This window comes from Grammomys surdaster, unplaced genomic scaffold (genome assembly GCF_004785775.1).
Source record: "Grammomys surdaster isolate TR1022 unplaced genomic scaffold, NIH_TR_1.0 126124, whole genome shotgun sequence".
NCBI lineage: Eukaryota > Metazoa > Chordata > Mammalia > Rodentia > Muridae > Grammomys > Grammomys surdaster.
This window is the reverse complement of record NW_021620932.1, coordinates 8,151,542-8,164,936: the sequence shown is the minus strand read 5'-3', so window position 1 is coordinate 8,164,936 and position 13,395 is coordinate 8,151,542.

Genomic DNA, 13,395 nt, shown 5'->3' with positions numbered 1-13,395 from the left:
AGGGAGGCTAAGATAAGGAATTTGTAGAGGGGAAACTGGGAAGTGGGATAACATTTGAAATGTAATTAAATAAAATAACCAATAAAAAGATCTAGGTATGTAAACACTTTCAGAAGAATAAAGACTAAACAAGAGTAATAACTAGTATAAAGCCAATAAACTATCTTGGAAGCATAAAATATATTCACATGTTTCACATAACTCTGTAGATAATTTTAACACAATTAAGTAATATGAAACTGTGTCTGCCTCCTTATTGCACATTAGCAAATTTGAACTAGGAGAGAAAGCATAGGAATGTCACTCAGTGATTGAGTGTAAAGTCCCTTGTGTTGCATGTATGTAGTAGTCCTAAGTCTAACTTCCAGCAAAGAAGGATAAGAAGGTAGAGGAAGAATAGAAGAAGGAGAAGGAGGAAGAGGGGAAGGAGAAGGATGAGAAGGAAGAACAGGAGGAGGATAGAGAAAATGAGAATAAGAAAGGGAAATATGGATATTCATGTCATCATTAATACACTATTATCATAGACTTGAATTTTTCATTATTAATTAGTTTTATGACAATACATTTTACCTGTAGTTTTCAACTGGACTTTCACATTAGCCTTGCACATTTGTACTATATAATTATACTATTGACTCTTGTTGAAATTGAAAGTTTGAACTTCATACACAAAAGATTGCAGGTGATATTACATGAGGCCATTATGCCATTTTTCATTCATTTAATAATATGGAGTACTTGTTAAGATCTTTGTTAAGATGTTAAAAAATGATAGTATATGCTAAAGAAAAAACAGGAATAATTGGAATGTATTATCAAGAAATGTCCCACCCCAATTTATAAATTTCAATTTATATTCAATAACTGTGCTCTTTTATTTTTCTTCTATTTTTTCTACTTTTTAAAAATAATTTCACTGTTAAGTGCTGTATTTATATAATTTCCACACTCCCTCTCTCTTTCATGCAATTACTACTGTCCACTTATGTCTATTTTAGTTCATTATTTCTATATGATTATTATTGTCACATATACGAACACACACAAACACACACACATACACCACACACACACACACACACACACACACACACACACACACACTAACTCTTCCTCTATCATTGGTCATTTATTGCTTTAACACTTCATCCCCTGCTGGGATATTGAGAACTTGTTAAACTTTCTCTTGCCACATGTTGACTCATGTGGTCATTATGTGGCTCTTCTTCATGCGTACAGCCACCATCATGTCTGGTTGACACTATCTTAACAAAGATGTCCTGATTTCGGGAAAAAGGGTGAAGAATGTAACTGTGTTCTTGATCACATATCTATTGACTTTGGATTACACAACTGACTCTAATTATTTCAAATGGATAATAAGATGTATATAAGACTCCTACTCTAAATAATTATGAAACTTTAAAAATAATAGCAATGCACACTCAATATTATAAAGCAATACATTATATTCTGATTACAATGGATAATTGAATAATGTTAAACAAATGTAAAATTAAATCTAGAATACCAATGTCAAAGAGAATGACCACATATTCTTAGAATCGTATTAACTTTAGGATCACATTTCTGACATGTCACATTTTTTTGAACTATTCATCTATCCCTTTTACAGGAGTTTATATGTAAATAATTGTGGTCTAGCTTTCATCATATATACATATACATACATATATACATATATACACATATACATATATACATATATATATATATATATATATATATATATATATATATATATATATATTTTGCTGGAAATATTAAGATAAGCAAGGTCCTGCGCTATGCCCTGCTACTCTCAGACCCGGTGGTGTTGCAGGTCTGTTCTTATCTCATGGAGACTGTCTGACTCAGAGTTCCAAAATCTCTCCACCCAGCTTGCTAAATTCCCACTGACGGGTTGCTACCACACCATCCCCAGCCCCATGCTTCAAAACTCCTATGGCCTTTGTGGTGCACATCTGGCAAACAAAGGCTTTGCTACTGTACCTTTCACTCTGGAACCCAGTCGAATCACTTTGGGAAGAGAAAACATCACAAAAACCTAGTTGAGAAACAATGGTAACTCAATCTATGGGCACAACAACTAGAAACCTAATCTTATATCTATGTTAAATCTAAATCCTCTAGTGGTGAATCTTCGCAGATCCATAGAAAACAGGAAACACTAGTAGCTACATCTTGTCCTATCGCTATCCCTGTCCAAGAAAAGCCCCCTCCCTTCTTCCTCTCTTCCCCTCTCCAAGGCTGATGTCTCTCCTACTCACCTAGTGATTGGCTCTTCTATTCATTAGGAGATTGGATTACAGGAAGTCTTCTGAGTACTTGACTCACTCCTTGTCCCAGGAGAATGGAAAATAACATCAAAATGCTGGCAGCACAGAGCCATTCACAACATGCATAATTTATTATACATTATATATAATTGTATATATATAAACTGAATTCATAATGTTGGTTTTCATATTGTAAATGCTATATATCCTTATTATTAATTGGCAGCTATTTTGTTTATATTTCATGCATTATGAGTATCAATTGATCTCAACAATTTTAGTCTACATTTGAGAAGTTATAGCTCTTTATAAATGTCAGTTTTTCCTCTCATATTTCTTGCAAGCTCTTCCATATAGGAAAAGGCATATAAATTTTATGTATATATTAATACAATGTATCATGCAATGTGTTCTAACAATGAAAATACAAATAGTATGCCAATCATTTTAATATCTAGTATTGTTTCAAATAATTTTTGATAGTTATATTCAATGATTATACTCATTTATTATAAAATTACTATAATAATGAAGTAAAATAATATTGGAGTTTTCAAAAACATACTATTTAAATAATGAATAAGTAATCATATTCTGTTTTTCTTCAAGGTTTTATTATATACACAGATTGTCCTACATTGATTGTCATTAAAAATATTTTAAAATATTAATATACCACCAGTTTTCTTGTTTATATTATTTAACAGTTGATTGCCAGGAATATTTCTTTTCAATCTTAGTGAAAATAATGAAATTTTTGAAAGACAGTATTTAAAAATGGATTACTTAAATAAAATGACACTAGATCAGTTGTTTTGATTGGCATGGCTACTGGATGTTCTAAACAAAATGTATATACAGGCATTGGGATTTGACAATTAGAAGATGGGCTTTGTGTGTTGTATGGGTACAAATGTGGAGGGAAAGCAGGATGTTCACTATTATCTGTGTAGGCTCAGGCAATGGGTACAGACAGTGAGAAAAGTCCAGAATAGTTGTCTACAAACCTCTGAATGAGACTAGAAGATTGGATATGAAGGTGGGGAGGGTATATGAAGATCTGAAGCTCCCTGCTTGCGCTGCTGGCTTACTTGCTTCTCTGGCCAACTCAGCTTGCAGATTCCCAACAAATACTGACTGGAGATACTTGGAATAACTGGCTGTGTTTGGAGGACATTGAGAAAAATATATCCATGATCTATTGGAGTTGGCAGCAAAGACAACAGAGACATCACAGTGGATGGTTTGCTACAGAGCTGCACATGAGACTATGGCACTGAATGTGAAGATAGGAAATAGAGGTGAAATTCTTCAGTGTGCTACCTACTTCTTGAGCTGGTGTGACTTCGGGGTTCCTTGGGAATGTCTACAGAAATTCTGGACTGGCATAAAATAATAACTAAGGGAAGGGAAGTTTTGAAGTAAAGATCTGTGTAAAATCCTGGAGATAAAGTGTTGGGGGATTGGCTGCAGCACATGGTCTACTACATGGCTGGGAATAAAACTAGGGAATTAGATTTGTAGAAGAAGAAACAGAAGTGACATACGCAGTTAGCCTACCTGCTTCCCTTCAGGATTGGCCCTCATGTTCCCCAAGAATGCCTAATGGAACTGAGGCCTCTGAGAAAGCAATGAGTAGAGTATGGGATGGAGGTTTGAATGGAAAGATCTGTGTGATACCCTGAAGATGAAGGGAGGTAAAAAGGGGAGACTGCATTACATGATCTTCTAACTCTAACTGCAAAATATTATTTTCTAAACCTAATGGGTAGATGTTTTGTTATAGATAGTTGTGACACTAAGTCTCCTACTTAAATAACCATGAGATTTAATTAATAGACATTTCCCACTTTGAACTCCATAAATAGACACAAATCCTCTGTCTTGCTGAACCATTTCAGAACAATGAGCAGGGTAAAGGCCCTGTGATTGTGATCATGATCAAAGACAGGATTCTAAAGACTGCCAGGCACCTTTACACTATTTACTTGTGGGAGTAGTAGCTGTAAGAAACTAGTGTGCCAAATTAGGAAATGTTTTCCAATTTTGTATGTCTGATTAGACATCAAGAATGTGGATTTCTGATCTAAATAAAGTTAATTATGTTACCAGTAAAGTATCAAAATAGTTTTAAACAGGCTGTGTGCTTTCCAAATCTGATGCTATATAAAACAAATATGTCATTTAGCCAAAGGCAGCAATTGGAAAGCCAGTGCCAGCTGGATGCTGGAGAGTGGAAGAGACAGGGAGGAGGGGGATGCAGGGAGCAAGAGAGGGAAGGAAAAAGAGGGGAAGAGAGAGAGAGAGAGAGAGAGAGAGAGAGAGAGAGAGAGAGAGAGAAAAGAGAAAAATTCTTGGAGAAATGTTATGAAAATTACTCCAATTAACTTAAAATATTTGCTGAGACCAATTTATTAAATAATTTATTTTGTTCAATAAAAATACATATTCCCATGCTATAACATGATCTAAATGTATATTGCCCTTGTCATAATGTAATTTTGAGGTTTAAAAATGAAAATTATCTGGTTGGTGTTGTTATTTTTCAAGATAATAATGATAGAACTCATTCTTTACATTCTAAATACTTTCAGACATCTATTTGGTTTGGTGTCCGTGACTTAAACAAGATTCATATCAAATGGAATGTTTTCTATTTCATTATATCTTCCATGTAAGAATTTACCAAAAATTTACTATCTTTGAACCTCTTTGGTTGTACAACAGCTGTGTGTCATAGCTAGATACCAATTACTGAATTATTTTCTGTGACCCTCATGAGTAGGGAATCAATGTTCTCACTTAAAGATCTTCTTAAAGATCTTAGTCTTCTTCTGTGATCACTGTCAGAACTCAGGTTTTTATGGTTATAGTTTTGAGAGTTTTGGGTCCAGATAGTCCTATTTATAGCCACATGTTCTCTGTGTATGATAGTGACTTGTTTCTTCAAATCCAGTAAGAATTTATATCAGGTTCATAGTATACCTTACACTTCTGATGCTTCTGAAATGATCATCAGGCCAAAGACTTAGAGTTTCCTAGGTCAGTTGTTAATGAACAATAAATAAGTGATGTTGAGTGGACTTCTGTGCTTCCTCCAGGTGATATACCAGATAAAAATGAGGAGGAATAGACGGTGACAGTGTGTGAAAACTTGCATTGACACAGGTATTTGGTCTTGTAACATCAATATTTATTTTTGTGTTGTGTAGCATATTCAGTCCATTTTGAGATTAAGTGGTGTTTGAATTACATTATTCAGTAACATCATTGGAAATAACCTTATAGCTGGTGTAAGGTGCAGCATAATAATCTCTAATGAGGCCACATAAAGGGAGATATATCAAAAATCTCCATCAAAATATGGACATGAATATGTAGTTGGATGATTTTTTATTCAAATTGTGAAAGATATGACAAGAGGAATTACTCCTTCAAAATGTTTCATAGTCTAAGTAATTGACTCTGAAGAGTAGATATCACGCAAAATGACTTGTGAGCTTTGAAGATTACTAATAGCTAAGAATCTTCCTAGGTCAATGAAACATAAAATTTCCAAGCATTCTAAATATTCTAAATTCATTTAGAATGTAAATAAATAAGATAATTTAATAAAAATAAACTATATGAAGAGACAAAGTAATATTTAATCATAGAACCTGTGTGTATGGCCTAGATAAAATCTAAGAATTTAATATATGTGTAGCACTTAGGATTCAGGGCCACTTATCTGAATTGTTTTCTATGTGTGTTCTTGTAATTCCTAACTATATCTTTATTCCTTAGTCTATGCCTATGTGTTTAAGATATGTCAATAGCAAAAAACCTTGCTTATTATGATACTTTTACCTAAGTTACTATCAGGCAACGATGATTATAAAAAATGTTTTTATACATTGAAAAATTAGTTTGATTAATCTAGAATTTTGCTTTTTTTCATGTAACTTAGAATATGTTTGTAAATTTCAACATAACCTTGTTGGATATTATTTTCTATGCTATATCCTACAGAGTTAATGGAAATTCTTTTGTCTTCACATCTTCCATTTCTAATACTATCTCCAAGTGTATATAAATGAGCTAAGTATATAGATTTTGGTTCTGGTTAATTTTGTAGGTGATATTTTGAATAATTTAGGCAAAATACAACAGGACTAATTAGCATCCTACAGATTTGGAAAAAAAAATATCTTCACTAACCTCATATCCTATACAGGGATAATATTCAAAATATATAAAGAGCTCAAAGAACTAATCTCCAAAAATCCAAACAATCCAATCAAAAAATGAGATATAGAACTAAACCGAAAATTCACAAAAGAAGAATCTTTAATGGACAAGAAGCACTTAAGGAAATATTCAAAGTCCTTAATCATTAGGGACAGCCGAATGAACCTGAAATTCCACCTTACACCAATCCGAATGGCAAAGATCAAAAACTCAGGAAGCACATTTTGGTGTGGATATAGAGAAAGAGGAACATTCCTCCATTGTTGGTGGATTTCAAACTGATACAACCACGCTGGAAAGCAATCTGGAGGTTCCTCAGACAATTGGAAATTTCTTCCTGAAGACCCAGCCATACCACTTTTGGACATGTACCCAAAAGATGCCATAGGGGAACATGCTCCATATGTTCATAGTGGCTTTATCTGTGATTGCCAGAAGCTGGAAACAGCCCAGATATCCCACAATGGAAGAATGGATACAGAAAATGTGGTTTATTTACACAGTGGAATACTACTCAGCTACTAAGGATGAGAACATCATGAGTTTTGCAGGCAAGTAGATGGAAATAGAAAACATTATCCTTAGTGACGTAACTCAAGCCCGAAAGGACATACATAGTATGTACTCACTAATAAGTGGTTATTAGCCAATACAGTATAAAAGTACACCAGAGACAGATAGAGGGAGGGATCTAGGTGGGAGAGGGGAGTGGGAGGAGAAAGGGGGAACAAGATAAGATATGGAGGCAAGAACATGAGTGAAGTCCTGAGGGTCAGGGAAATGAATGGAAACAGGCAACCTCCGGAGGTTGGAGGTGTGGTGACTTTCTAGAATGTACCAAAGACCTGGGAGGTTAGAGACTCTCAGGACTCAAAGGGAGGGACCTTAGATGAAATGCCTTCTGGTAGGGAGGGGGAACTTGTAGATCCCATGTCCAGTAGAAAGACAGAGCATCAAGTGGAGGAATGGGGTTGGCATCCCACAGTCAAAAACTCTGACTCAGTGGATCCCCAATAGGGTCCCCAGTGGAGGAGTTAGAGAAAGGAATGAAGGAGCTGAAGGGATTTGCAACCCCATAGGAAGAACAGTAATATCAACCAATAAGACCCCCTAGAGATCCCAGGGACTAAACCACCAACCAAAGAATACACATAAAAGAAAGATTGCTGTAGCTATGACTCCAGCTACATATGTAGCAGAGGATGGCCTTGTCCAGCATCAATGGGAGGACAGGCCCTTGGTCCTGTGAAACCTCAATGCCCAAGTGTAGGGGAATTCGAGGGCAGGGAGGCAGGAATGGGTATGTGGGTGGGGGAACACCCTCTTAGAAGCAGGGGAGAGGCAGTGGGATAGGGAGTTTTGAGGGGGAGAACTGGGAAAGGGAATAACATTTGAAATGTAAATAAAGAAAATATTCAATAAAAAGGAAAAATAAAGCAAATAACAATAATGAAACAAAACAAAAACAAACAAACAAACAAACAAAACTGAGCCAGAAATGTTCCTATCTAAAAGAACTGCAGGGACAAAAATGGAGAAGAGACTGAGGGGAAAGAAATCAGCCCAACTTCGAATCCAACTCAAGGAGAGGCTCCAAGGTCTGACACTATTGCTGATGCTATGTTTTACTTACAGTCAGGTGCCTAGCATTTCTGTTCTCCAAGAGCCCCAACAATCATCTGACTGAGACTGATGCAGGTAAGTACACAAACCAATAGACTGAAATGAGGGACCCCTTTTGTTGAATTAGGGAAAGGCTGGAAGAAGCTGAGGAGTACAGGCATCCCATAGGAAGACAAGCAGTGTCAACTAACCTAGACCCCTGAGATGTCTCAGTCACTTAGTCACCAACCAGGTAGCATACACTAGTTGTTCTGACGACTGACACATGTACAGCAGAGGACTGCCTGGTCTGGCCTGATGGGAAAAGAAGTACCTGAACTTGAGGCCCCAGGGAGTGGGGAAGTCTGAATGGGTGGAGGAGGTGGGGACATCCTCTTGGAAACAGGGGGAGAAGGATTGGAATGAGAAACTTTGGGAGGGCAAAGGCGGATGGGGTAACAAATGGATCATTAAAAAAAAGAATAAAGCCAGCTGTTTACGGTACATTGTAAAAAAAATTTTTGAATGAAAACAATTATAAGCACAGAGAAGTCACAGGGAATAAAAATAAGGACTTCCTTATTAAAATTGGAATACATTCTACCTTATAAAAATTACCTAATTACCACCCTATAAAAAATGTACCAAAATACCACAAAACAATAAAATGACAGGAAAAAATACATTCTGTTCAATTATAACTGCTGAGATGGTCACAATTCCACAATAAAAAGAAACAGATTAGCAGATTTCAATAGAAAATGGTATCTTTTTTTTCTTGCCAGATGACAATGCACCTATCCTTCAAAAATATACACCTCTTAAGGGAAAGAGAATAGAAAAATATATTGCAACCAAATGGAGCCAAGATGCCCGCTGACTTAGTGTAATTAGTCTAACAAAGCACCAAAGTTAAATCAAAACAAAGTAAATCATTTAAATATAGACATAAAAAGAAGTAGACATTATCAGTAATTACAAATCTCAAAATATCAAAAAATGTCCAGCATCTAAGGGAATTGACAGAATTTCTATCAGACCTCCAGAAAAGATTCAACACTAAAACTTCTCATATTCTCTAAAATAAAAAAGGAAGTATCTCTTCCAAGATCTTTTTACTAAGCAAGTATTACCCTGAACCAAAACTAGGCAAACATTAGCCTCCCCACCCCCCCAAAAAAGAGAATTTTAGGCCAATATCCCTGATTATAGACAAAGTTCTCAATACAGTACTTTCAAACTGAATTTAAGATCTCTCATTCTCTCTCTCCCTCTTTGTCTCTCTATTTCTGTCTCCATCTCTCTCTGTCTTTTTTTTTTTTTTTTTTGATTTTTCAAGACAAGGTTTCTCTGTATAGTCCTGGTTGTCCTGGAACTCACTCTGTAGACCAGGCTGGCCTCAAACTCAGAAATCCTCCTGCCTCTGCCTCCCAAGTGCTGGGTTAAAGGTGTGCGCCACCACCGCCCATCCTCTCTCTGTCTATCATATACATACACACACACTGTCATCATCATCATCCATGATCAAATAAGCTTCACTTAAGAGATAGAGGGATGATGCTTCAACATAGCACATAGATCAACACCAGAATAGAAATTACATGATCATTTCAATAGTCCCATTAAAAATCAAACCAAACCAAAAGAAAATAAATCAAAAAAATCTTTGGGAATGTAAGTAAATAAAATAATAAAAATTTTAAAAAAATCAAATGCTTTGTTTCTCAAATGAAAAAATTTGAAAAATCCAACCTTCCTTTATGTTATAATTTCTGTTAAAATATAAAGAGAAAGAACAGTGCTCAACATAACAAGAACAATAAACCTGTTAGAAGCCATACAATCTGATGTAGCAACTAGAGAATCATGGTGAGTATAGTTTTAAAAGACATAAATTGATAAACCAAAAAAAATCTATCTACAATACTCTATTGCCTATTTCCAGGAGACTCTGTGTCCTACTACAGTGAAATGTGCACATCTGTGATCATTGTTGTTCCATTCAAAATAGCCAAGAAATGCAGACCTTGTGGCTGTCACTTGTTTATGAATGGTAAATGAAAATGAGAGTGTAGAGGACTCACTTTAAATGGTACAGCTGCATCACACTGTCCTTCCCCAAGTCTCAGGGATCTTGACTGAATACACTGGTGTTAAGCTAACCTGGGAGCTAGCAGACGGAGGCCATGGAAGATTAATTGCTAGACATGATACATGAGCTCAAGGAAGCTGTGATTACAATGTCTTCACAAGATCAAGCCATCTAAATTCTCCAATATGAATGGAGTAGGGGCTTATGAAGTTCTATAATTATCTGAGCAGTTACTATTGACCGGTGTTACAAGAGACAGAGTCAGTTTTCTTTAGCTTTGGAAAGGCTACAAGAGCATCAGTTACATTCTTCTATCCTTATGTATACTGACTGGATTCAGTTGGTTTGCAAAAGAGCACTAGAAGTTGGGGATAATAATAATGATGGTGTATCTGGACAAATTTAAAGAGTGGGAAAGGAGAAGGTGGATTTTTTTTTAAAAAAAAATCATTATATGATGGTAAGAAATTCTCAGTAAAACATGTGATTTTGAGGAGGTTATGGTTTCATAAAGTTGTGTCTAATTGCATGCCCATATTGTGACTGCGAATAAAGTTATAAACCCAGAGTAGTAACTACCATATTAGCAACAATATATATTTTAGCAGCAAATGCATACAAATGTTTCTCTTGTTTATCATTTAGGAGCATTGATACTTTATAGCCCCAGGATTAAAATATAAATAGTCTGGGGAAGAAGGCCATAACTCAGAATTATAACTGTTAATAATGAGCTTGCAAAGAAGCAATGTCAGAAGAAAGAATTGAGAAGTCCACATAACCCTTTCAGAGGAGGGACTGACCTCCAATACAAACACTGTCACGAATTAAACCTTTAGTTCCCACTATAGTTCCCCAGATGTGTTATATATGAAATTGTGAAGTGTGTATATATGTCTCTGTCTCCGTCTCTGTCTCCCTCTCTCTCTCTCTCTCTCTCTCTGTGTGTGTGTGTGTATGTGTGTGTGTGTGTGTGTAATGTACACATTTCTGTAGTAGTAGTACCACCACCAGCAGCAGCAGCAACAGAAGCAGATATAAGAATAATGTGATTATTTACTTCTCAAGCTCTTTGCTACTACTTACCATCGTAACTCTTTAAAGGAAACCTGCAAATGTCAAGTATTTACAGGAGTGGCTGCCATGCCCTGCAAGGTGATCACAATGTCAGGATGATAAGATTACTTCCCCTTGAGAGCTGAGATCTGGGTCATTAGGAATAGCCCTGAGGAATAAGAGAGAGACAAACTACCTTCATTAGAATTATCCTTAACTCTGGGTGAAAGTACTACTTTATATTAAATTTATCACATTGACTAGATGTGATTTTTTAAGCTTTGTTAAAGATATATATCCTAAGGCAGACGTTTCTTAAAAGGGAAGTTACACATCACTTTTAATCCTTAATTGTTTTAAGAAAGGAAGAAAAACCACATGATTTTGGTTCTGTTTTCTAAAAACATTTTTTAAATTTTTGCCAATATTATTTCAGTGGATTTGGAAGACAGTACCAGTTATGCTTTTAGAATAAATTCCTAAACCCACGGTGCCTTTTTCTTTGACTCTAATTTGCTTAGGATCTACATGGCAGGCAGCTCCTTGTGAAAACTATTTCAGTGTAAGTTTTGATTGGTCCAGGTAATTTCCAGATGGGAATGCTTACAAGGGTCACCCATCTGTATCACAGCAGGAAAATGCCATCTGTCCAAATTAATCAGAATTGTTTCAAATCTGTGATTTTGAAAGTCTTGCTGATTCATTCTGCATGAGAAAAAAGCTTTAACAATCTGTGATATGTAAGATCTTATTCATTTATATGTTTATACAAGAATTAATAAGGATAGTGCCTAAAGTATCCCCACAGTAATTTTCTGGTTGTGACAAATACATGTTTCCTTTGACACACAAGGAAATTGACTTCACTCTTGAAGACAGCACCTGTAAAACACACTGAATAAGGAGAATTCAAGCAACCTTCACCCCTATGTTCTAGCATCTTTGGTATATCTTTGGTAATCTAGACATTTTCAAAAGAGAAATATAAACACCAACTAAATCTCATACTTTTAGATAGGCGATAGTGTCTCACCTATAACATATGGTAGGTCAGTGGTGGCATAAATCTTATGGGAGTAACTCAAAAAATATTTGGTTTGACTTAAAACTCACTCCAAGAGATGAAATCCATAAATAACACTCTTTAGGTGATCCGAATCCTTAGACCACACAGCCGATGAACCTAGCAGAAAAATAGAAACTATTGTTCTACTAAAGGAAGATAGCAATAAAATTACTCCCAGTGGAATCTGCTACACTTCTAAGTCTGTGCTTCGACAGTCATCATCAGAGAAGCTTCCTTTAATGCAGACAGGAACAAATAAGACTCATAGCCAGAAAATATGCAGACAATGAGAGAGATTAGAACACCCAGCCCCAAATGGAATGTCTCCAACAAATACTTCAATCCCTCAAAGATCATGGAATCCTCCAGAAGAGGAAGAAGAAGATTTGATATAAAGGAGATGGAGAACATTAAGAAAACAAGGCCTTCTAAATTAACATGATCAATGTATAAATGAACTCATAGATACTGGGGCAGCATGCACAAGGCCCATACAGATCTGTTCCAGATGGAACCTTCAAGCAAAAAGAAGTAGACACATAAATCCATTCTTAACCCAGAAGTCATCTCCAATTGTTAACTTCTGGGAAATTAAAATTTATTTTTCTCCAAGAGAATCTCACTGGGAAAACTAAATTCCCTGCAGAAAAATGCTCAGCAGAAGTCAAAAAAAAAAAAAAAGTGTGTATTTGAAGGTCCTTTTCCCAAGTCATGCCATGGCTTTTTCATTTTTTAAAAAATTTATTTCATGTTTTTGAAGGGAAGAAAAGAAAGAAAGGGAGAAATGATGACATTATTGAAATTTCAAAACAAGCAGGAAACAAAAAAGGAAAAAAAGAAAAAAGAAAAAAATTGTTTAAAGGAATGGTTGTGCTCAAGTGGTTAAGCCTTCCCAGGAGTTAATCCACTGATGATATTCAAGATAAGTTACTGAGCCTTGGTAAAAACATTTCAGCAAGCTAGGAAAAAGCTTGGGGCCAGCTTCATCCTAAAACCACCCTGATTATTCTCACATGACAGGGAGAATAAGAAGTGATGTCCTGAAC